The sequence below is a fragment of the Capsicum annuum genome, unplaced genomic scaffold, assembly GCF_002878395.1.
Source record: "Capsicum annuum cultivar UCD-10X-F1 unplaced genomic scaffold, UCD10Xv1.1 ctg34561, whole genome shotgun sequence".
In the NCBI taxonomy this organism is placed as follows: Eukaryota; Viridiplantae; Streptophyta; class Magnoliopsida; order Solanales; family Solanaceae; genus Capsicum; species Capsicum annuum.
The window spans coordinates 1-6,414 of NW_025841415.1; the positions used below are offsets into that span (position 1 = coordinate 1).

General features: G+C 32.9%; 2 pseudogenes; both read left to right on the forward strand.

Moving 5' to 3' along the window:
• Positions 1 to 1,920: 1,920 nt before the first annotated feature.
• On the forward strand, positions 1,921 to 3,150 carry LOC124891366 (annotated as a pseudogene).
• A 54-nt stretch (positions 3,151 to 3,204) lies between these two features.
• On the forward strand, positions 3,205 to 4,726 carry LOC124891367 (annotated as a pseudogene).
• Positions 4,727 to 6,414: the final 1,688 nt, after the last annotated feature.

The window sequence follows — 6,414 nt, forward strand, 5'->3', positions numbered from 1 at the left end:
TATATGAATACATAACGAATTGATGTGGTATATTCATATCATAATATTGAACAGTAAGAACTAGTTTTCTTATTGAGACTATAACTCATAGGGAAGAAAATCGATTTATGGATATAATCAAATATGCAGTATTTACAGAAAAAAATATTCGGTTATTGGGGAAAAATCAATCTACTTCTAATGTCGAATCAGGATCAACTAGAACGGAAATAAAACATTGGGTCGAACTTTTCTTTGGTGTCAAGGTAATATCTATGAATAGTTATCGAATTCTGGGAAAGAGTAGAAGAATGGACCTATTATGGGACATACAATGCATTACAAACGTATGATCATTACGCTTCAACCGGGTTATTCTATTCCACATCTTAGAAAGAAAAGAACTTAAATAAAAATAATTAATAGCATGGCGATACATTTATACAAAACTTCTACCCCGAGCATACGCAATGGAACCGTAGACAGTCAAGTGAAGTCCAATCCACGGAATAATTTGATCTATGGACAACGTCGTTGTAGTAAAGGTCATAATGCCAGAGGAATTATTACCGCAAGGCATAGAGGGGGAGGTCATAAGCGTCTATACCATAAAATCAATTTTCGACGGAATGAAAAAGACATATATGGTAGAATCGTAACCATAGAATATGACCCTAATCGAAATACATACATTTGTCTCATACACTATGGGGATGGTAAGAAGAATTATATTTTACATCCCAGAGGGGCTATAATTGGAGATACCATTATTTTTGGTACAGAAGTTCCTATAAAAATGGGAAATGCCCTACCTTTGAGTGCGGTTTGAACTATTGATTTACGTAATTGGAAATAACCAATTAGGTTTACAACGAAATCTAGAAATTGATCACTGATCCAATATGTGATATTAGATATTGACTCGTTCTAGTTATATATGAAATGAACTAAAGATATATTTTACTACTCTAGGGGATTCTAATAGACTAAAAGTCCTTCCGGCCCCTTGTGACTGTGAATTAAATGAATAAATGGATAAAATCATTAAATAATTCAACTAATATTTTGAACCAAGAACAAGAAATGGGAGAACGAAAGTCATCTGGGTTCACAAAGAATCTGTGGCTAAAAAGTAAAAAAGATATATCGAAGTAGTTCAGATGATTCAATAATCTTATTACTTCTTTCCGAAGTTCTTAGTTACTTCGACTGGATGAGTCCTAGCGAGGGAATAATTACGTCATAATTCATTTGTTGATTGTATCATTAACCATTTCTTTTTTTTTTTGGTACGAGGAACTTATCATGAATCCACTGATTTCTGCCGCTTCCGTTATTGCTGCTGGATTGGACGTAGGGCTTGCTTCTATTGGACCTGGAGTTGGTGAAGGGAATGCCGCGGGTCAAGCTATAGAGGGTATCGCGAGACAGCCTGAGGTAGAGGGAAAAATACGAGGTACGCTATTACTTAGTCTAACTTTTATGGAAGCTTTAACAATTTATGGACTGGTTGTAGCATTAGCACTTTTATTTGCAAATCCTTTTATTTAATCTTAGCTTAGAAATATGAAAAATAAATATATTTTTCATATTTTATTGCCTTCGACTTGTCATTTACTTTTTCAAATTCTATCAATATTTCCCTTCTCCAATTCTTTATTCTTTGAGAAATGAACCTACGGGAAGGGCCGATTTACGGATGAGGAATTAGCATATTGACTCACTTTCACCCTTCCCGTTCATAGACCAAGTGAACAAGTGTTATTGTTCTAATAATCAATAAAAGGGGTAGTTCATTAGTTCATAATTTATAACTAACTTGAATATTTTTTATTTCTTTACTCAATTTCAGAAAAAATAAAAGAATAAATAAAAAGAGGGGCGAAGGGCTACAAAAAGAACTTTGTTCAATTTTTTAGTCTGTCTATAAGAGGAGATCATATGAAAAACGTAACCGATTCTTTCATTTCTTTGGGCCACTAGCCATCTGCCGGGATTTTCGAGTTTAATACTGATATTTTAGCAACAAATCCAATAAATCTAAGTGTAGTGCTTGGTGTATTGATTTTTTTGGAAAAGGGAGTGTGTGCGGGTTGTTTATTTCAAGAATAGGCTGGACCAACCAGCTGTACCCTTTTCCGTTATAAGTAGGAAAGATAGGTGCATGATCTTGCGAATTACTTCTGTATAAATTCAAAAATTATATGTAAGAACCATAGCATTTCGCGATTCATTGGTAAATCAATTTTGATTTTCTATTAACCAATAATGTGGAACTATTAACATGGTTAAAACAAACTGTTTGAAATCTAGACGCAACATGGTACTCTTTCTACCACTATGTTAATATAGAGGTGGTTTCAAAATAAATATTTTATAGATATAGGATACTTATATTGAGAAAATTATTTTGACCGCTTATTGTAAATTGTAAAAATGGGGATTTTACCCCTTTATCTAATGTTGAATCGACGACCTATTCTAATTAAGAAGGGCTTTTTGGATTTGAAAAAAAAAAAAGAAACAACTTTGCTGACAATTACATATTTTTTATTTAGTTAGAAGAGTCCTCCGAATATTTTGGTCTTACATTAGTTTCGATAACTTTTTGGAATATGAACAAAGAAGAAAAGATAGGCTCATCACATTAATAAAAAAAGATATGAGAATTTAACTTAAGTAATTGAGCATCTGATCCAAATGAATTGAAAATACATGTTTGGTTCGGGAAGGGATTATGGAACTTTAGAAATACTTTCATTAAGTGATTTATTAGATAATCGAAAATAGAGGATCTTGAATACTATTCGAAATTCAGAAGAACTGCGTGGAGGGACTATTGAACAACTTGAAAAATCTCTTTCTCACTTACGGAAAGTAGAAACCGAAGCTGAGCAATTTCGAGTGAATGGATACTCCGAAATAGAACGATAAAAATTGACTTTGATTAATTCAACTTATAAGACTTTGGAACAATTAGAAAATTACAAAAATGAAATGATTCAGTTTGAAGAGCAAAGGGCGATTAATCAAGTCCGACAATGGGTTTTCCAACAAGCCTTACGAGGAGCTCTAGGAACTCTGAATAGTTGTTTGAACAACGAGTTACATTTATGTCCCATTAGTGCCAATATTGGCATGATGGGAACAGTTAAAGAAATACCTGATTAGTCTTTTTGCTGTAGGTATTATATTTTTCTTTCAAAAAAGAATAAAGAAAGAATCATGGTAACCATTCGAGCTGACGAAATTAGTAATATTATCTATGAATGTATTGAACAATATAATAGAGAAGTAAAGATTGTAAATACCGGTACCGTACTTCAAGTAGGCAATGGCATTGCTCGTATTCACGGTCTTGATAAGTAATGGCAGGTGAATTAGTAGAATTTGAAGAGGGTACAATAGGCATTGCTCTGAATTTGGAATCAAATAATGTTTGTGTTGTACTAATGGGCGATGGTTTGTTGATACAAGAAGGAAGTTCTGTAAAAGCAACGGGAAGAATTGCTCAGATACCAGTGAGTGAGGCTTATTTGGGTCATGTTGTAAATGCCCTGGCTAAACCTATTGATGGTAGAGGTGAAATTTCATCTTTTGAATTTTAATTAATTGAATCTGCTGCCCCAAGTATTATTTCACACCGTTCTGTATATGAGCCTCTTCAAACCGAGCTTATATCTATTGATTCGATGATCCCTATAGGACGTGGTCAGCGAGAATTAATTATTGGGGATAGACAGACCGGTAAAACAGCAGTAGCCACAGACACCATTCACAATCAACAAGGTCAAAATGTAATGTGTGTTTATGTAGCTATTGGGAAAAAAGTGTCTTCTGTGGCCCAGGTAGTAACGACTTTACAGGAAAGGGGAGCGATGGAATACAATATTGTGGTAGCCAAAACGGCGGATTCCCCTGCTATATTACAATACCTTGCTCCTTATACAGGAGCAGCTCTGGCTAAATATTTTATGTATCATGAACGACACACTTTAATCATTTATGATGATCTCTCAAAACAAGCGCAAGCTTATTGCCAAATGTCTCTTCTATTACGAAGATCGCCCGGTCGTGAAGCTTATCCAGGAGATGTTTTTTATTTGCATTTATGCCTTTTGGAAAGAGCTGCTAAATTAAGTTCTAGTTTATGTGAAGGAAGTATGACTGCCTTACCAATAGTTGAAACTCAATCGGGAGATGTTTAGGCTTATATTTCTACTAATGTAATTTCCATTACTGATGGACAAATCTTCTTATCCGCCGACCTATTCAATTCTGGAATCAGACCTGCTATTAATGTGGGTATCTTCATTTCCAGAGTGGGGTCCGCAGCTCAAATAAAAGCCATGAAACAAGTAGCTGGTAAATTAAAATTAGAACTAGCACAATTCGCAGAATTAGAAGCCTTTGAACAATTTGTTTTTGATCTCGATAAAGCTACTCAAAATCAATTGCAAATAGGTCAACGATTACGTGAATTTCTTAAAGAATCCCAATCGGCTCCTCTCACGGTAGCAGAGTAGATAATGAGTATTTATACCGGAATAAATGGCTATCTTGATTCATTAGAAATTGGACATGTAAGGAAATTTCTTGTTGAGCTACGTACTTACTTAAAACTAATAAACCTCAGTTCCAAGAAATCATATCTTCTACCAAGAAATTTACCGATGAAGCAGAAGCCCTTTTGAAAGAAGCTATTAAGTAACAAATGGACCATTTTATACTTCAGGAACAAGCATAATGAAATATTAATCATCCTTGTCTTAATCTTAATAAAAAAGGAATTAAGCATCTTAGATTCAAATATTCAAACAGTCTTTCTTGCTTTCGAAATCTAAAAAAAATACATATATGGAAATAAATTGCATCCAACAGGATTTGAACCTATACCAAAGGTTTAGAAGACCTCTGTCCTATCCATTAGACAATGGACACTTTTCATTCTAATTTTTTTTTCGTATTTTAACTTTTTGTTTGAAAAAAAAACATAAAGAATCTGATGTGAAATAATTTTTTGAATTGTATATTCAATGATGTACTAATACTAATAAACTAAATTTGATTTAATGAATAAATTAAAATATGTAGAATAAATAGATATAGAGCGGGTAGCGGGAATCAAATCCGCATCGTTAGCTTGGAAGGCTAGGGGTTATAGTCGACATTGATTCATTTTTTTAACGTCTCTAATTCAAAATCAAACATGAAACTTTGATTTCATTCGGCTCCCTTATAGAGATGAATCAATGTATAAGATCTAAGATGTGAACAAAATTCGAACAAAAAACGAATTCTACCCATAACATCTATGTCAGCTTTTGGTCTGAATATAGATAAAACGAATTGCTGTGTAGATGGTCCTTCTAGAAGAGGGGGATTCTAACAACCTTTATAGTTATTTCATTCTCTATTTCTATTTAATAGGATCCTGTGGAAAAGGGGTTTATTTCCACCGAGCTAAAAAAATATGTTGATGTCTCTAGTAAACCAAAGTCATCGTTTAATAGCTATTTTGCTTCACTTTCTTCTTTACAAATAAGAAATTGAAGATTTAGTTAAGATTAGAAATCAACTTTCTATCTTTATCCATGGATCCTTTATTGATACTTATTCAATTGGAAGTATTGATCCAATTCAAAAATTATGTTTCGCAAATTCATGATCCAATTTTTTAATGTCTAAGTGACCTTTGGATACCAATCAAGAGAATGTGTATTTGTTCTCGAATCTGTCATTGAGAGGAAAAGGATTTAATCCTTTTAAGAAATAAAGTTTTTGATCAAAATAAGAATCAAATCGAAGGACCCTTTAACTATTTAAGGGATAATAGAATGAATCACACTTTTACCACTAAACTATACCCGCTACAATCCGATTATTGTATACAAATGCAACTTTTGTCGAACAGGGAAATTGTGGTAATTAAGATAGGATAAGATAGGGTCGTCAAAACCACTAAAATCGTAAAAACGACTAAAATCATAACATAAAAATGCCTCTAAAGCTTTTTTTTTTAGTCCAGTAAGGTGGTAAACATAAAATGAAAAAGCAGAAAGAGAAATGAGACTTTTATTTTGATCGAATTTTCTATTGCATATATTTTATTTTACCTTTATAAAAAAAATAGGAATTTTTTCTTGTTGCTTCAATATTAGCTATTCAATTAAAATGAAATATTACAACTATAACAGGCATTTTTGTTTTCATATTCGTTGTAACAAAAGAGGCCCAGCTGGGTACTGACCAGACCAGGCCATAAGAAAAAGATGGTCCTTTCGAACAAAATCAAGACAAAGAAAAGATTTCTTCTTTATTTTTCTTGATATTCTTGGCTCTTCTGAGCCCTTCCTTTACTTTAGATAAAGAGATAAAGAAAATTGATGATAAAAGTTGTACATATCTATATAATATAGAAAGAAAAAAAGAGAG